Below are 19,583 nucleotides of genomic sequence, written 5' to 3'. Positions count from 1 at the left end.
TGCTTATCACAAAAACAATAAAAACATAATGGATACACAAATAAGAGGTTTGTGGTGTCGTCGGCACATTGATAATGAACATCACGATCATAATGATATTATAATAATTAAATTTGTATATCGATAATCATTACAATACGGGTCTATATTTAATAATTACTAAGTACTACCAGTCTAGTACTATTTTTTGCTTCTACACCTATTTTTTTTTACTTTTCTTAGGACCTTCGAGACATAAAGGCGTTTGTTGCAAAGGAAATGCTTTGTAGTATATTGATTAATGTTCTGAGATAGTGACATTTTTATAGATAACGTGTATCAGTGTAGCAGTGAAGTATTATATAAAATTTATTTGATTTAATTTATTGTATAGTATTTATTATATAGTGAAAATGAGGTTAGCGATTTCTTAAGACAATCAATTTTTGTATAAAGAAATTTAATTTAAACATATTTTTTTGTTACTTGACAGGTAACGTTGGTATAAGACTCTGTCTACCGCGCTTGAGATCACAGATTAGAGAAAAACTTTATATAATTTTCTCACAATGTAGTAGAAGATCATCGAAAGCTAAGTTAATTCAAATTAAAATTGATAATTTGCTATATTTATATAGGTTTGATCACCATGAACCCATACAATAATAAAGTTAGATAGCATCTCGATACTACGATCATTAGAGATGGAATACAGGATCGCCAAGAACATGTGCAAGGGAGCGGAATGAAAACACGCAAGCTTTCTACTCCCACGATCTCAAAAAGACTGGAGGACCGTTGTTGGCCTCAGTGTAACCTAAACTAACCTATGAGCATAACCTGACAGTAGCGAAGCAGAATTCAGTAGACGTGTTCGAAAGTTAACCCTAGGACCAGTAGGAAGCTCTTTAGCGACTTGTCACTTTTCAGATTGATAAAATGATGGAAAAAGCAAGGTATCCACCGAAAGATAAATAAAAGCGGAAACATTCATTTTTTGGAGGATCTATATAGAAAAAAGGGCAGGAATACTGAGATTTATGACTAAAAACAAAATCCACAATATAGAAGAAGAAAATCTATATTATTTTCAAAAAGTATTGCTGTATATAATAATATCACAATGCATTATAATTCTTACTGCTTAACATAGTACAGAATTGGGTTATTTATCAAGAAAGGCAAATTACAAATTTAAACAGAAAACTATATGTCAGTAATGCTCGGTGTATTGACGAGCTCAAGGCAAACATTGCTCAAAAAAGTAATGGAAAAGAAAGCAAAAATTAATTTTGCTGTGACCATTAAGGGAACGCCTTTGATTTATTTTGTATACAAAAACAAAGATAAAAAGTAAAAATATCATAAATATTAAAGACAGTGCTGTTGGTTTTCAAACCTTATACGAAGTTTAGAAAACGTTTTAAAATATAGCACATGCATATATACCCATTTCACACTCCCATAACGTTTTCACTTTCCCAATTACATTCCCCGACACAACGCGCTACGATTACATAATTTCCCGTACAAGCGACTGCGGTGTGTCTGCAAAGTCGCTGTAATGTCCTAATCACGGGAAATGTCTCTGTTACGTTTAACATTATTGTTATTGTTACACAATGCAGCATTTAGTTTATGCTATTTCAAATAGTTTCCTTTGAAAGTGGTGCAAATCTACTGGAATATGCCGCGCACAGTACTCAGGTGTTATAAGAGCAACGAAAGGTGGTCACAATGCTCTTTTACATACATGTATGAATGTATGTACATATGTATATATGTGTATGCATGTAATTGCCTTTATAAATTTGCTAGCTAGTACTTGCTGTCTGTCACTTTGTGTTTATTTGTATAATATTTCGGCAAATGAATTGGTGCCGACCAGGAACACTTTGGGATTGTACACAACAGGTAGTCGCGTTGTGCCAACGTCCGCCATACACACACACACACACACATGCAGCCATACAAACGTACTACCGTGTGGCACTTATGACGCTTACATGTATGTATGTATATGCAACGTTAAGTAGGCGAACTTTATTGTTGTCGTTGTTGCTGCTACTATTTTGTTTGTTGCTTTGCTTAAGACTTTTGCCGCTAACGTCTAGCGGCGGGAACTATTGTTATTGTTGTTTTTGCTAACTAATATTATTACAGCTATTTGTGGTCGTTACGAAATCTACACTAACAGACAGCTGGGCTGACGTAAAGGCGGACGGACGTATAAACAAACGGCAGCTAGCGAGCGAACACTTCCCTTGATTTCGCTGACTTTAAGTTTTTTCATGTTGTTGTTTGTTTTTGTATTTTTATTTTTTATTTTGCGATCAGGCGCACACAAGAAAGAGGTTACACCGTTAACTCCTACCCTAAAACGTAATATTTCTGATACTGGCAATAGCAACAACAGCAACAATAAAGAAATAGCAACAGTTAAAGCTAAAGTTATAGCAACTAGCGGTAAGTTAACAAGTCCTTAAGTAAGTCAGGCGGTTGCAGTATAATACTTACATGCATATGTATATACATATACAAAAACTTTATACATACCTACAAGTATTTGTGCTTAGTAATAGCTTTTTATACCCCGAACAGGGCATATTAAGTATGCCATGTCTGTCTATCTGTCTGTATACGCGAATTAGGTGCTCAGTTTTTGAGATATCGAACTGAAATTTTGCACACGTCCTTTTTTGCCCAATAAGCTGCTTATTTGTTGGGGCCGCCGATATCAAACCACTATAGCATATAAGTATGTGAGCTTCTATACAAACTGATCTACCAAAATCAAGTTCTTGTATGGAAAACTTTTTTATTTGATAAACCATCCTCACGATATTTGGTATAAATTATTTTCCAAGACAACGCTATAATATCTAAGCATATTATTCAGATAGAATTACTATAGCTTATAGCTGTCATACAAGCTGATCGATCAAAATCGAGATGAAGATTTCAATAAAAGATCATTATTCCTCATTAATTAATCTTAATTCGACTTAAAACTTGTTTATATCAAATTATGTGGCTAGAAAGAACATAAACTGCAAGTTGTACATAAAGTTGTTATTAGAAATACGCCTGTGAGGGGTATTATAGCTTCGGTGCAGCCGAAGTTAACATATTTTTCTTGTTTTTAAATAAGCTTTATAGGCACAAAAAGAAATTGCAAGCGAAAGAAAGAAAAACCCAACATTCACACACTTTTTGGTACAAGCCACTACCTCAGCTATAGCTACAGCCACAGCCCCAGCTCCACACCATCAACATCAAACTGAATGCAGTTCAATAAGTTAGTCAGTCGAGCTTGTGAAATTACCTAATTGTGTGTGTTGTGCTGCCGTGAAGGAAAATATGTGCCATACCGCACCACACGCTAAAGTAAAGCGACTCAAAAACAACAACAACAACTGCAAAGCAAATCGAAACAAGTTGGCATATCTTATGTGCACACGGCCGCCCCACAGCCCCAAAGGCCTAGTGTATAAGCGGAAAGCTATGTATAATATATACAGACGAACATATAAATATATGTATGTACATATGTATAAGCACGTGAGTATGTTATGTGCGGTTGTTGCGCTGCTTTAAGCCAGTCTCGGCAGCCAACGTTAGATAATAGCACAATACGTAAGACCGTTAAACAGCGGCGGCGCGCTTGCAAACCCAACAATAGCAACAACAACACCGCATAAATGCATAAAATTCAGCTAACCAAGTGTTGACTGAGCTGTGCAAAGTTGTTAGCGATAACACCGAAACCGAAGCGGCGACGGTGACGGTGACGGCGACGCATGCGACTCCGACTGCGCCTGCGCCGGTAACAGCGCGAGTGACTTCCTATATTTTGAAACACGTTACGTTCGTAACATAATTCACAACAACAGGTTACTAGGTGCATTTTATAGTGTTGCTTTGTTAAGTCACAGTTTTCGTTGTTGTTGTTTTTCTTTATTTTATTTTTATTATTATTAACTTTTTTCCTTTTGGTTTTTGGTTTTGGTTTTTAGTTTGTTGCTTGCTTGCTTACATTATTGTTGCTTTTGTTGTTGTTGTTGCATGGCGTACTTTTACCAATTTCATCGTCGGCTTTCTTAGCCGAACAAACAAAGCAGTAAAGCTGTAAGCAACTACTTCACCGACTATAAGTCTGTCTGTCTGCTTGGCTGATCGTCCAAGTGACTCCATATCTTAGGCTTTGATTGCACGTAAAGTAGTTTTGGTTGTTGTAGTTATTGCTGTTAGTGATTGTAATGTGGTTGGTGGCTAAAGTGTTGCCACATTTTACATGAGTTACAACACCGCGCCGCCGCCGTCAAAATTACATGCGCAACCGGCTTGTGTGGAAGCAAAAGAAATGCACCTCGCATGGGGATCCCAAACACACAAAAAAAAACAAAGAAGGAAAGAAAAAATCTACAAAAACATAAAAGCAATTCAGCAACCCAACAACCCAACAACAAGCGAGTAGCGAGTATACGACGTGCAAAGTCTGCGAAGTCAGCAAATGAGTAGTGTGGGTTGTTGGAATAGTCATGCAACAGGTTGGACACTTGGTTAGGTGGAGACAGTCGCAATAGTTAGTAGGTGGACAGTTTTGTAATTTAGTTTGTCGGTTTTCTTTAATCGACGCGCCAATGTTATACTAAGGTAGCTTCGGATGTAGGCTTTAGAAAATAATATTGTAAACGCGTATTGTGGAGGTCCAATAACTGATAAAATTCCTTTCAGTCAAATATACAAGTAGGTCACCAAAATTGGGTATAACCAACTATTATGACAATTTTCTTTTCGATTTCCCCACTTTTAGGAATTACATAAAGGAAGGATAGTTTTATGAGATCACAGTTGGTATATATAAATTATAAAAATGTTAGTTTATGCCAAATATCGCACACAAACAATTACTTTGTGAAAGATAAAAAGAAAAAACCAAAAACTCGATTTTTTTGAATTTTTCACATAAGTTTATAGTATTACCTAGAACTTTGCCATTTAACTTTTTTCCATAGCGCTTGAAGTTTATCCAGAAATTGAGATAAACCATTTTTTTACCCTAAAAAACTCAACCACGCCTCCTCCCTTTAACTTCCTGAACTCAGATTGACCATAAATAATTTTTCCTTTTCTTTTTTGCTTTAATCTCTTCCTTTTCCAATGAATTTCATCTTACTATTATTATTTATTTTCCAAAAAATAGTGACCCTGATCTATAATAAATTGCTTGAGTAAAATTTAAAAATTTACAATATATTAATTTTTTTAACGATATGTATTCTGTTTTTCTAAAAAAAAAAGTTTTAAAATGAGATAAGAACAACAAAATGAGGAGAAAAATTTATGTCTCATTAAAAATTATACAATAGACGCTTTCGATTCGCCACTTCTTACTCGCTATGTTGCAGATTTGCTTTTTTTGACGCAAAATTTTGACCAGCAAAACTAAGCAGTTGGTTTCAAAACAGGAGAGTAGATCGCTATCCAAATAAAATAGTATAACCGATTATATACCTATTCGATCATTTATACTCTCTTAATTTATAGCAGTTGCTGGTTCGTTATGCCACTCTCTAAAAATAAAATAAAACTCCGAGGGTCAAGTTAAGCAGTTTACTTCAATTCGCGAGGTCGTGGGGTGGATATTCAATTTTAGTCGTATAACCTCACGCTATTATATAGTTATTATATTACATAAGCGATGTACAGTAGTAGTTTGTTTGATTCGTCATTTTTCCCAATTTGTCTAATCAAAGACAGCTAATAAACCTACAGTAATATGACTAAATTATAAACTAAAAATATATTTTTAAAGGAAAAAATAGGCATTGAAAAATGAAAGAGCGATAATAACTTCTCGTCGTTACAAATTTTGAGCTAAACATTTAACTAAGAAATGTAAAAAGTAAAACTAATAAAATCAAAAGAGAAACAGAATCCAAAATATTATATAAAATAATTTTAGCTAATCACAAACTGAGTGCATGAAGATAAAAAGCGATATTATAAAAAAATTAAAAAAATTTAAATTTCAAAACAAAAAAAAAATTGTAAATCAATAAAATTAAAAGCTATATAAACAAAATTCAAAATTTTATTTAAAAAATGTTGGGTGACTCAAAAAGTACGAAGGCAAAACTGAAACTAAAAAAAGTAATATATAAAAATTATTTTAAAAATATTTAAAAACAAAAAAAATTTTTTCAAATCTAAAACAAATTCTACATTTGGTTGGAAAATAAAATAAGCCAACGAACTCCTACTTTTAAAGAGCTTTAAAATAAATTGAAAAAAATTAATTTTTTAACTGTAAACATACTTTCATAGTACTATAAGTACTATGTGATCACTAAAGGGTTAAACCTTCATTTTTTTATATCGATATTGTTTAAAAGCGAGTGATTTTTAATTAATTTTATTACTCTTATCTATATGTGTATAATTGTTGTTGCATTTTTTCTATTTCAACTGATTTCCTGCTACCTTTCTTTACCTTTCTTTTCTCACTACAAACACTATATACAAATATATTTTTTACTATTTACCCAGTTATGCGAATATGGACTGAACGCGCAAACGATCTATCAATTGCCGTGCCGCGTTGTGTGTAAAGCTGCGCTTTTTGGGTCAACACGACAAAAACAGCAGCAACAACAGCTGAAAACAATAAAAGCTAAGCTCACCACAACAACAATAACACGGGCAGACAATCAACTGGCCGGTCACCCAGCCAAGCGCCAACAGCCAACAAAGCAGCAAACAATCGCCGCTAAGACCGCGATCATATGTAACAGATACACGTGGTGGTCGTGTGTGTGTTTGTGTGTGCGATCGGGTGATTACTTTTTTCTATACTTCACTTTACTTTGGCTCTTTTACTCGCTGCAAAGCGGAATTGATTAATTCGATTGGTGAAATATTGTAACAGTGATGTAAAAGTAAATAAGGAAAATAGAAGAAAAGGCACCATAAAAAATGGGTCAGCTAGGTGCCTCTTATGTGCACATATATGTATTACCGGGTATCTCTATATGCACATATGTATGTGTATGGGTATGGGTAAGTAAGAGTATAAGGAAGCGCAGCTTAAAGTTTATTTATATGCACATACATGTATGTATTTATTTATGTATGTATGTATATATGCGGTTATAGACAGATGCATGTTTATGTAAATATTGATATGCGCAGGTGAAACTGGTTGTGTTGGCGTGCGCATAATGAAAAGAAATTACTTCTTAGAAAACTATGGCACACACAGAAATACATATTTGAATTAGGTTTTTTTGCTGTTGTTGTTGTATACTTAACTATTTTTGTGTGGATCTAGTCACGAAATGTTTGCAGTTATGTAATTTCTCAGCTAGACAGTTTAGCTTTACATTTACAAGGAAATCTTCCGAGCGGTTTACAAAGCCTCAAATTGTGGGTTCTCAATATGAACCACTACAATGTATGTGGTTCAGTAAAATTGGAACTGATGCTTGAAATTGTCAGAAAACATACCGAAATTCGGTACAAAGCTGGTTTTAGTTTTACTAGGAATTCTTTTGAATAAAATAAAGGTTTACGGAGGAATAACACCGAAGTATTATGATTTCCCAACTTATGCTAAGAACAAACATATGGTTTCCGTACAACAATAAAAGCTCAGGAAACCCTGTACCAGCATAGTGACACACATTCTATGAGTTTGACACTCATCAGCTGATGCAAAAAAATGAAAAACAACTAAATGAAAATAAATATAAAGCAGGAAAATGAAGCCAAGTTGCTTATGACAGCAAAGAATCTTAAAATAGTTTATTAGCTGAGGAGGGAAAGCTACCGAGCAAAAGGAGAGGAAAAGAATTGCTTCCAGGAAAATCGGTACAATGGAATTGGAATGATTGAGGAGACGCTTGCAGCATTTTTTCGTGACTTTTATGAATAAATTAATTATAACTTATAGCCGAGGCTAGAAAATTCATTATGACTGCCTTTAAGCTTAAAGTTTATGACTGACATTTAAAGGACTAACCGGTTGCATTGATATAAAGTAGCCAATTTAAGGATGTTAGCTAGTTTGTCATTACATTATATCTAGCAACGTGCTCCAGTAAAAATAACCACATTTTCAATCAAATAAAGGTCCAATGTCATAGTTGCCCATTTGGGACTTCTACGTTAGATATATTTCACCGAAAAAAGAAAGACCACAATATACTAATTCGTAGCTAAAACTTTTGCTGTAGCGATTATTTCATCTGGAGTATTGTATTATATATACTGGAAAGTTAATATTAGGGCTTCGAAATTCCGAGAATGGCTACAATAATCAACGAACTTTAGTCGGCAAGCAGTCATGTTGCAGTATGGTACCAAAAAAAAAAAAATTATGTATAATACGTATTAATTCCTAATTATATACAAAGAAACAGATAAGCTAATTCTTGGTAAAACCTTAAACACTTGAAGAGGAAATAAGGCACCTTCCATAAAAGTATGGTTTATGCCTAAAATAACAAATTTAGTCATCTATCGCGTATAAATTGTAAATAAGTATGTATGGACAAATGAAAATACATCTATTTAACTGCTGATATAACTACGCGTATACCCATATGTAGCATATGTATGTTTCACATTTATTCCAGATTATTTACAGAAAAGTACACTTATATTTTTAGCGATCACATAAGCTAAAACAATCAGAACTTTACTTTAAGTTAACGAGCGTTCCAATAAGCATATGAACGCTATGTTATGCTATGCTATATTATGTTATGCTATGCTAAGTTGTGCTAAGTTATGTTATGTTTTGCTATGTTAAGTTATGTCATGTTGTATTATATTATGTTATGTTATGTTACGTTATTATGATATGTTAAGTTATGTAATGTTATGTCATGCTGTGCTATGTTACATTATTTTTTGTTATGCTATGTTAAGTTATGTCATGTTATGCCATACTACAATATGGCATATTGTATGCTAAGTTACGTTACCCTGAGCTATGTATGTTATTATGATATGTTATGTTGTGCTATTAATTATTATGCTTTAATAACCTAGTGTGAAATTATAAGTACCCCATTTATAAGTCCGCATATTATATGTATTTCCACGTATGATTACCCGCATAGTAAGTAAGTAAGTAAGCAGATAAGTAAAACTACATCTCCTTCTTATGCAGTCATGTTACGCGAGTCTTTTGCGTTGTTGTTATTGTCCGTACGTTTGCTGTAAGTGGAGCACATCCATACCAAGTCAAGTGAAACATCACTAAACTAGTTTCATTTCCGTATATGGCGGTGGGCTATGACTTGCTTACTTACCCCAAACGCCTTAAAGTTGTTTCCAACTTCGTCATCAACAATACCGCTCACACACCTGTCCCCACTCGTGGGGTATGGAGCGTGAGCACAACACACAACACAGCTGTGCCGATTACAGAGCAGTTGCCTGTTGTTATAGTTAGTAGAAGCCGAAGTTTACTTTCAGATAAAGCTGTCGCATAAGTCAGCTATCAAGCTTCCACGCAGAAAATAGTAAATATAATTGATTTCTTTATGCGTCAGCGGCAAGTGATCGCACGTTCGCTCGCTAACTCGCGCTCTCACAATCATTGGCTCGCTCACAAGCGCGCTCTCCTAAGAGCAGGCATTTTTCTGCACTAAAGTCATTTCTGGCTACAAATATGCGAGTAATTATACATATATTTCTCTACACACACATATAAAAATTCCGCGCATTCTTCGTAATGAGCCAGCGCGCTCGCTTATGCGGCTTCTTTTGCACTTACTACAAGTAAGGCATTTTGCTCAGCGTACACAGATGTGTTCTTTAACATCTCCGAGTTTTGCTCAAACCTGATGAGGGCATTCTCACGTCCACTAAAAATGTGCTCACTCTTTATAACAATATATAATCTTACAAGTGTAATCCGCGGTGGAGCACACGAGAAAGAGAATGTAGGAGAGCGTTTGCTGCATTTTATTTATTGTTGTTGACTCCCTTCCTTGCACAGACTGCTATATTTGTATTTTCTTCATAATCATTGTCTTTTTGACCGCTGTTTTGCCTTTCTTTTTCTCATTGTTTGCAGTCCTCTCCACCGCGTTCGCACTCATCGGTGACTTCGACTGCAACGCGCTCAGCACTTCACTTCCTACTTTAGTCATTTTCCACTTATTTTAATGTATATGTGTGTACTTCGCTGAGATTGAGATTTGGTTGCGGTCGTTGGGTTGGTGTTACGCTCCGTTTGCATGGATGCATGTCTGGGATACAGTGGGTATGTTCGAATCAGTATGCGTTCTCGTGAGAAATGATAAAGTAGGGTAAGGCATCATGTAATGCATGTAGGAACTTATGCAATAAAATTTTTTAATATCATGTGTTTGCAAATAACTTATTGAGAAAAGGTTTTTACAGCCTAATTAATTTTCTTTGAGGCGTCCGATGAGGTGACGAAAGCGTTAAAATACGAATTGAAAATGTTAAGACGCTTTAGCAAAATTGTCTGATGATGTTTGTATGAACGTAAAGGTCCCTTGAATATTTTTACCTCAAATCGGAACTCGTTAATTTTCCAGCCAACCGCTTCTTTGTTTTGGTAAAATTTCAAGGCTTCGGCAAAAATTGTTGTCTATCTTCAAATATAAATAAATTTTCGAATTAAATGTTATTATGCTTTGGCATGCTCAGTGCATTTGGTAGGCAGTGATTAAGAACATTCCCGATTCCGTGGATTGGCAAAATCGTATAGTTTTCGAGGGAAATTTTGGCGGAAATATTTATTTGAAAACTTGGGGTTTATGAGTCTATATATGTTTTGCGTTTAGAATACTCAGTATGCAAGTGGTTTTTAAGCCACATCAAAGTTAGGGAAATAAATAAGGCCTGTTTTATTGTGATTTTTTTTCTACAAGCAAACCTGATTTGGAATTCATCTTACAAACTTGCAAGTTCATATGAGTCGCCTACATTGAAAAGTTGGAATCTTAAACTTTTTACTAGATATTATTTTCATACTACCTCTCCCTCCAAGCAACAACCCAGAATTCTATTTCACATTTCCGCGAATTCGCACACTGTCTCGGTGTTTAAGACGGTCGACGGGTAGCATCTGTGGCCGAGATAGATGTACTTACACATTACATTATGTAAATATATTCTAGTTCCTATGAAACTGTGGTACGCTTTCCGCGCCAACAGAAACTGGTCATGCACGACTGGGCCGACTGAGTTCCCTATCAACTAATCACTTGGTTAACTGACCGAGCGACCGATCGACCAACCAACCAATCAAACGACCGACCGCGCGACTAACCAAGGAACTGTTCGCGACATAGAACACCGCGCGCATGCGGCAAACCCACATTGTACTCGTAATTTATGTTCGCAGTTAAGTTTTTGCTGAAAGTGTGCAAGTGACTTACGCGGGTCAGCTTTCCCACTTAGTTGCTTCTAGCTTTGGTTGAAGCGCATACCAAAACACCGCGCGACGACGACAGCGGTGGCGGCGACCAGTATTTTTCGCGCATAGTTTTTGGTCGTTTTCATCAACTCTGTCGTCGTCGTCATCGTCGTCTTCCTCACCGACGCTTCGCGCGTTCGTTTGAACGTCGTATTGCTGTTGCGCTCTTACCTTGTCGTTGCTACTGCGACGGCTGTCGTGTTGTGTCGCTGTTGCTGTATTTGTGGAGCAATGCGGAAGTGAATTTAATTTATTGTATTTGCTTTGCTTCTGCTTCTGTATCTGTTTCTACAAACATACATACATATACCCGACTGTATGTACGTATGCACTTGTATGTCCGCAGGTTTTCGGTTTCTTCTGTGCGCCACGCTTTTCTTTGCAAATTGTAGAGGGGAAGACCGAGCGCAAATCAGCCAGCCAGAATCAAAACCAGGAAAGAGAAATAGTTAACGACAGCAAATCTAACTGACGCCTGCTATTACATGCAATATATTCGTGCGCGTACACACACACACACCCATGCATACATACATACATACATACACCGTAATTTAAGCGGTTTGCCGCGCGTCTTGCGCCTTGCACACTTTAATCGTACGCTAATTGCGACGACGACGACGACGACGCTGGCGTTTACGTTTTGACGTCCTGTGAGTAGGCGGAAGGGTTGGTAGCAGGCGACGCGCCACGATTTCTAGCTTCTATAGAGGCGCGCATACATACACACTCACATACATATGCAATTACTAGTGGAGCGTTAGCAGCGCGCTGTAAGTACTTATAAGCGGGCGGTGTTAGCGATAGGCGACGCGCGATCAGGTGCAGGCTGGCGCGCACATACATGAATATCATATATGTATTTGCATACCTTATATATGTATGTATGTATGTACATATGTACACATGCAATCAATAGCTTTTGCTTTTGCGATAATAAAATTTTCAATCAAATGCGGAATTCGCGGAAGAAGCAGGAACTGCCGCAAATTATATGTTATTTTTCCATATATTTTTTAGTTTTTTTTTAAGGTTTCAACATTTTTGCGGGCGCAAATGTTGTATGTACATGTGTACATACACATGTATTAACAATTTTTGTGTTCTTTTTAGTTTTGCGCTATTAGCGATAAGACAACCATACATACAACACAGTGCAGCGGCGCGCATACATGAGGAAATACTTCGCCTTATGCGCATTTTGCATACATATTCATATAGTGTACATACTTCTGTATAAATATGTACAACACATGTACCTACAAATAAGCATACAGACTCTCATGTGGCGCACTTATTATTTTTTATACTTAATTATTTTATTTCGTTTTGTTTTTTTGCTTTATAAAATTTTGCTTCCCTTTTTGTTGCCAGCGAATGGCAATTTGCAATTCAGCACTTTATGTCCGCAATTATTGATCGTTGTGTGAGCACAAGTGATCGCCGCTTGCTGTGCTAGTGTCTTTGCTGCTTTTGCCATACCATATTTTATTTCGATTTCAATTATTGTATTTTTTTTGTTTTAGCCATTGTCGTCAAAAGGGGTGCTGCGCATATGTATATATGTAGGTACATATGTATATATGTAGTATATTGTACCCATAAATCATCGAGGAAATTAGTCGATACCTACAGTCGTATTTTTTAGTACTTCTTGCCGATGAAACCGATAAGGTTCTAATCAAAAGGAAAATAGCAACATTTTTCATATTTGTTTCTAGATTTTTGGCAAGCAATTTAAGCAATGTGACTTGCCATATTCATATTTTTGTGTAAATTGCAATTATTTTTAGAATTGTGAAATATTTAGTCAGTATAGGTGATTAAAAAGGATTGTAAAATTATAAGAATACGTCGTATGTGATAATAATCAAAACTGCTCGTATATTTGATAGTTTGAAATAAAGCGATAAAATTTTAAGCTGAAGCAAAAATATGGTGTTTGTGTACGAAAAAAAATACTTTCAAAAAAATTTGGTAAGTTTAAAACCTCACTTAATATAAATTTTAATGCAATTCGAACACAGCGCCACCTATTGATTAAACATTTCCCTAAATACTCCTCTTTCAAAATACGAGTATATTTTCAGATACAAATAGATATCTACATAATTGTGTATACTACCTTATGACATTTTCTAGCCATACACTACTTTTAGCCTCCAGCGTTAACTATTGGCATTTTTTTCGCAATTTTGACTTTCTATATTTTGTACTAAGTAAAAGAACATTTATTTTTTGTTCCCTCTCAAAACATTGTGCTATAGGGTAGTGTCTGGAGGGCTCTCATTAGCATTACAATCAATTGAGTGAGAAATAGAAAATAGTATTGTTCATGGATTAGTCCAAACCTTCAAAATCATTGCGAAACAGAACTATTTACCAACAATAACATCTGGAGCATAAAACTGATCCTTTTGCTACATATACATTCGAATCAAAACCATAACTGGTAACGAATTAGTCAACTCTTTTATCTTCTATGTGCAGAAACTTATCTAATGGTTAGTGATTTTTCAAAACAGAATAATCGAATCACTAGCAAATGATTATTAAAACCATTAACTAACAGATCTGATTATTAAGAAGATTTCTGTACAGAAGCGCAGAAATGGTGTAAAGACACAAGAAAACAGAGAAAAGTGGACAGAAATTTAACTTATGACTCCAAATTATTATATCTATTGAGACATATATATGATTATTGATAACAAAGTCGCGAGTATAAAAGAATAGATGTGAGGGTGGAAGAAACCAGATAAAAGTAGGCAGAAACATAAACAGCGGTTAGTGATTTTTCAAAACAGGATACTCTCTTAGTTAGAGTGACTGTCTATTGCCGCACCTAGGCCTTTAGGAGGCCCATTGTGATACCACCGGGACCAAAGTCCTCCCTCCCTATTGGCTTCTCTCTGAACCACGCATCTAATGAAGTTCATCAACACGAAAAATTGTATCTGTGCAACCTCCGAGACGTCGTCAAGCAACCCTGGACCGATAGCTGCGATTATTTTCCTATATAGAACCTTACAATCGCATAGAAGATATTTAATACTCTTCTAATATTCTACCTCCTGACTCCCCTGATCAACTAAGGATGGTTAAAATAAAACCTCTTTATATGTCAGAGTTCCAGGAAACCAATAAAGGGTGGAAAATGTTTATAACACAGGCTCGAAAAAAAACTGGACATTTTGACCGAAATTTCAAATTTCAAAAAACTCAAATTCATATATATAAAATGCGTACAGTAAACAAGAAAGCATAAAAGTACATATACATACGCTGGTAACAAAAAAAAAAACAATCGTTTTTTAGGCTTGATCAATTTTATATCAAAGATGAATCTAAGAAGAACGCTAAAATAAATTTTACTTTGCACAAAACAATTTTTAAGATATTGCAGTGTAGAAAGTGATGTGAGGACTCGATCGGCCAACTTTCTCGGTGAAGAAATTGCAGAAACATGTAAGAATTATGTTTTTCACTAGATTAATAAGTGGATTATGGTTAGGAACAAGACTAACTAACAACCAACTAAACTTATGCAAATATTACTAGCAAAAATTTTAGAAAAGTTATATAAAATCATTAATAATAAATATTAAATCATATTTTTGTTTACTAATCATATTCTGAATTACTACTCAACTAGTTCTGTAACTTACCTTAAAGTACAATATGTTGCATGAAGAATTCAACTGTTACCACGTTTCGTATGCTAAAATGGAGCCCGCTCCTGTGAAACCAATATATAATATATCAAGTTTTTTATATTTCCCGCTAACAACAAGCGTTAGGTGAGTGTGCGTGTGTGTCGTATTAGCTGACTTGTTGGCGACCGTCTTCTTTGCCAAAACCAAAATGCCAAAAGACGAAATCGACCCACGACGTAACTACGTACACATGTGTGTAACGAGGCGTAACCGAACAGAACACAACACAACACGAAAGCGAAGCCAAACACAATGCGGAAGCGGATATGTCCAGATCCAGAACACAGTTGTCTGCTGGCTGCGCGTGCTATACACAGGGCCAAGCTGGCCGCTTGTTGGGGGCTAAATGGTCGACTGCGTTGACTTTGTCTGCCTGCTTAACTCCCGCTCGCCGTATATAACCAGCTGCTTGTTTCGCTATCTGTTTGTGTTCTCGCTTATGCGATTGCGTTTCTTAGCTTTCCGCCTTTCGGACGTTCGGTCTTTCCGTCTGTTTGTTTGTAGTCGCGCACAATTTAGGGCGATTGTGGTTGTTGTTGGTGTTGCTGTTGCCTTTCTCTTCTCAGTTCTTGACGAAGCTGCTTGTTGAACTATTGTTGTTTTCCTTTTTGCTTTGTATTATTATTATATGTTCTGATTGTATGTTTTATTTGTTTTTATTGTAATCAAGTGTGTGTGTATGTGTACTCACACTCTGCTTATGTTGACTTGTGTGAGTTGATTTGTTGCTGACGTTCGACTGACGATTTGTATTGTTGCTGTTTATTATTGTGTTAATTGTTGTTATTATTGTAATTGTTGCAGTACGAGCGCTGCGCTGCTATCTTCGGCGTTTTATTTATTTATATCTCTTGTCTGTGAGACTACTACAGCAGACGGCTGATTGTTTACTGATATGATTACCGCTTTTTATTCTTACTGTTGTTGTTTTTGTTTTTTTTTACGATTGTTGTTGCATAATATTATTTTATTTAACGTCGTTGTTGTTGATTTCCATTATTATCGTTAATAAAACTTTTAATATATTTTTTTTTCTCTAACACTATAAAAATTTATTTTCTTCCCTCGAGCTGCAAAAAATTATTTAATTCATGTCTCGAGCTACAAACAAATGCAAACATGAATTTATGTCTTTATTTATTATGTTTGCTTTTTATTCCCGCCTCCAAATGCTTTCAATTACCTCAACTTGTTGGCTAAAATTATATATAATATTTGTCTGTTTACACACGCATGAAAGCAGATCTCTTCTTTTGCTTTTGTATATTCTTTATTGCCAGCACATTTCCTTGTGAACGCGCGTACTTTTTCCTCCTTATACTCGTTCTACTTTTGCTGGTGTTGCACTGCTAGCGCATCAACAATGCAATCAGCACACCCCAGTTGTGTTGGCCAAAGCTCAATGACACCGCGAAGCTGCTGCTGTTAGGTCGAAGAGTCTTACCAGCAGTTCTAGGGACGTCGATTGGTATGACAGAGCCACTCCAAGCCGCTATGCTGTGTGCCGCCTGCTGATTTATGCTATTTTAGTGTTGCCACTTCCGCTCTTTCTTCGACTTTTCTATTTTGATCCTTTCTTTTATTGTTTTTGTACGAGTTGTGTGCACTTGTTTTTGTCTGTGGTTTGTAATGTAAGAATATTTTGCTATTGTTATGCACTTCACTAACGTTTTGATTGATTTTTTTTTAAATACAATATATTTTATTTTTGTTTTTAATTTATATTTAATTTATTTTTCTTTAAGTTTATATTTTATTTATTTTTCTTCAATTAATATTTTTTATTTATATTTAATTACTTTTCTCAGCGACTATTATTATTGTGAAATCTATAGCAAGCGCTGACCACCCAGTCGCATTCTTCATTAACGCTCTCATGTGGCGCTTTATGCTCAGCTGGCTGGCACTTGCACCCGCTCGAGCGTTGGGTCAAATGGTATTTCCGCTTGGCGATTTGCTCAAGTATTTTAGTTTTTGTAACTTTTTGCTTTTTTTGTTTTGCTTGTTTTTGTTGTCTTACTTTAGCTGCTTACTCATACACTTTGTGCGAAATTTGCTTACTTTCGCTACTGTTCGTTAATTTTGTTGTTGTATGGCGCTTTTATTACCATTAGAAATGTGCTTTACCAAGAATAAATGTATTATTAAGCAAACAAAAGTGCCAAAAAGAAAGGAAGGCGTGAAAATAAAAACAATTGAAGGCGAAGAAAAATTCCAAATTCACACGCGCGTTCGCGGATTTGCTATTTATTCTTTTTTCGAGTGTATTACCTAAACGCCACAAATGTTTTGTGCTATTTCCGATTTCGGTTTCTCCACTAAACGCTCAGCTGTCTGTTATACGTTGACTTTACTTTGCTTGGCTGATACAGCTGCACATATGTACATACGAACAAGCTTGTGTATGCATGTGTGTATATGTGTTTGTTATAGGTACGAGCGTGTTTGCTCGGCTATTTCCTATCTGTCACAAAAGCAATTCAAATATTTATCAACGAAATTATACACCGACCGACGAGCAGCGTGATTCACTGCTTAATTTCTTGTTCTTTTTTGTTGTTGTTGCAAATTCGCTGCATATATATGTATATATTTATGTTTATTTATATTTGCGTATGTATATTTATATTTATTTATAATAAAAAGCGCTGCCACATTTATTGTTTATTTCAAATTTCAATTATTTTCATATTTTTTGTTAATATTGCATTGCAGTTGTTGTAGTCTGCATGTTTTTGTTATATTTTTGTTGCATGTCATTACATTATGATTTTTTACAAACATCTACATTTACATTTACATCCGCATCCGCATTTGTAACCGGCACTTTATGTCACTTATGCTTTGTATTTGTCATGTACTTCGTTCTATTTTTTTTTGTTGCGCACTTTGCCTTATTCTATTCACTCGTCACCAAATGTTTGACACCGAAATGCGAAAGCAATAGAATTTATCAGAATCATTATCAAACACAAAAAAATGTTTATCATAAATTTATCGCTACGCGCTCAACTCTGTAGCTTTTCGTTAACACATTTACTATATTGAAAATGATAATAAAATAATAGAATAGAATATATCTTAAACCCGACGGCACTCCACACAACCGAACCGCACGTCAGGCAAATAACAAATAACAACAATAAATTTTCACACATCGCCTTTAGTTAATCAAAAGCAGCAAGCGAGCGAGCGAACAGGGTTGCCCATCAGTGCTGTTGGGTGGCACGACTGTGGGCGAAAAAGCGTAGCAAAAGAGCGGCACACAAGAGAGAGCGTTAGTTGGCTTTTGCTGCGCTCAACGTGTCAGCGCGTCAACAAGCTGGTAAGCGAAAAAGCTACATACTCGTACGTTGAGAAAACGAAAGAGCGCGCGGCGTTGAAGGAGCGCAGCAAATGCAAGTAAGTGAAAGAAAATTGCACAGCACACTGGCGTACAACAGGTTACCGTAAGCAGAAGTTATGCCCAATTGCATTGGAAGACATTACCGATATTTAATAACCTACATTTTGAGCATTAGTAGTTATGTAAAATGTGAGTATTTAAGGCTTTGAACCGTTATGTTGTGGGAGTGACAAATAATCTACGGAATTCTGGCGTTATTATAGTGCATGAAATATTTATAACTGTGGTATATATTAGAACCCAGCGCTTTATTGAGAAAGGTTCTCCTCACGACACCCAGGTACAGCTAATAGCAACGTAACAGGATTTTTAAGTAAACAAGAACTATCTACTCGACAGCAATGCTCAATTGTTTGGGGAGTTTCTTCTGGAACTCCAATAACAAGAACAACAACAAAAAGAAGAAAATAAAAAATCTGTAGTAATCTTTTCTCGCATTTAAAGACACGGCAGTTAATTTTTCATAATAATATATAAAATAGTATGAAAGAACATATTTATCAATTTGATGCAAATTTTTAACAGTACTTTTATGTCCGTACCGTTAAAAAAATTGCAACGTCCACTCTGTCAATATTATTGACAACGAAACACTACGCTCACATTGTTCCGTCTTCCGCTATTCACGCTCTTACTACAAAGTGCAAGATTTATTCTCACTAGAATATAATATGAATATAGTACATACAAATATACATAAATACCACACCCCAAAGGGAATTTTTTCTTAGAAGTAATAACAATGAACATAAATAGGAACCCTCAATTATTCTAGGGAAACTCGCAATTGTAAAATATTATCGTTTTTTTTAATATCAATTATAGAACTAAGTAGTAAGAAAAAACATATTATAATTAATTATATAAATGATAATAATTACTATTAAACATTTATTATAATCATTATTATTAATTTTAAATGATAACCATTACTTTTATATATAATAAAATTACCATTAATTAAAAACAATAATTATTTGTTTATTAATTATAATAAGCTTTTTAAAGCATATATAAA

The 19,583-nt window shown here is 35.2% G+C and overlaps 1 protein-coding gene across 1 annotated transcript in view; it reads right to left on the bottom strand.

The window, feature by feature from the left end:
• aop (anterior open) overlaps positions 1-18,269 on the bottom strand; it is a 66,584-nt gene extending 48,315 nt beyond the window's left edge. The window contains exon 1 of the mRNA XM_036366935.2: positions 15,112-18,269. The gene's annotated coding sequence lies outside the window, so the exon portion shown is untranslated. The remainder of the gene's footprint in view (positions 1-15,111) is intronic.
• Positions 18,270-19,583: the final 1,314 nt, after the last annotated feature.

Source organism: Bactrocera oleae, chromosome 3 (assembly GCF_042242935.1).
Source record: "Bactrocera oleae isolate idBacOlea1 chromosome 3, idBacOlea1, whole genome shotgun sequence".
NCBI lineage: Eukaryota > Metazoa > Arthropoda > Insecta > Diptera > Tephritidae > Bactrocera > Bactrocera oleae.
The sequence above is the reverse complement of the archived record's forward strand: the minus strand, read 5'-3'. Positions and strand labels throughout refer to the sequence as shown.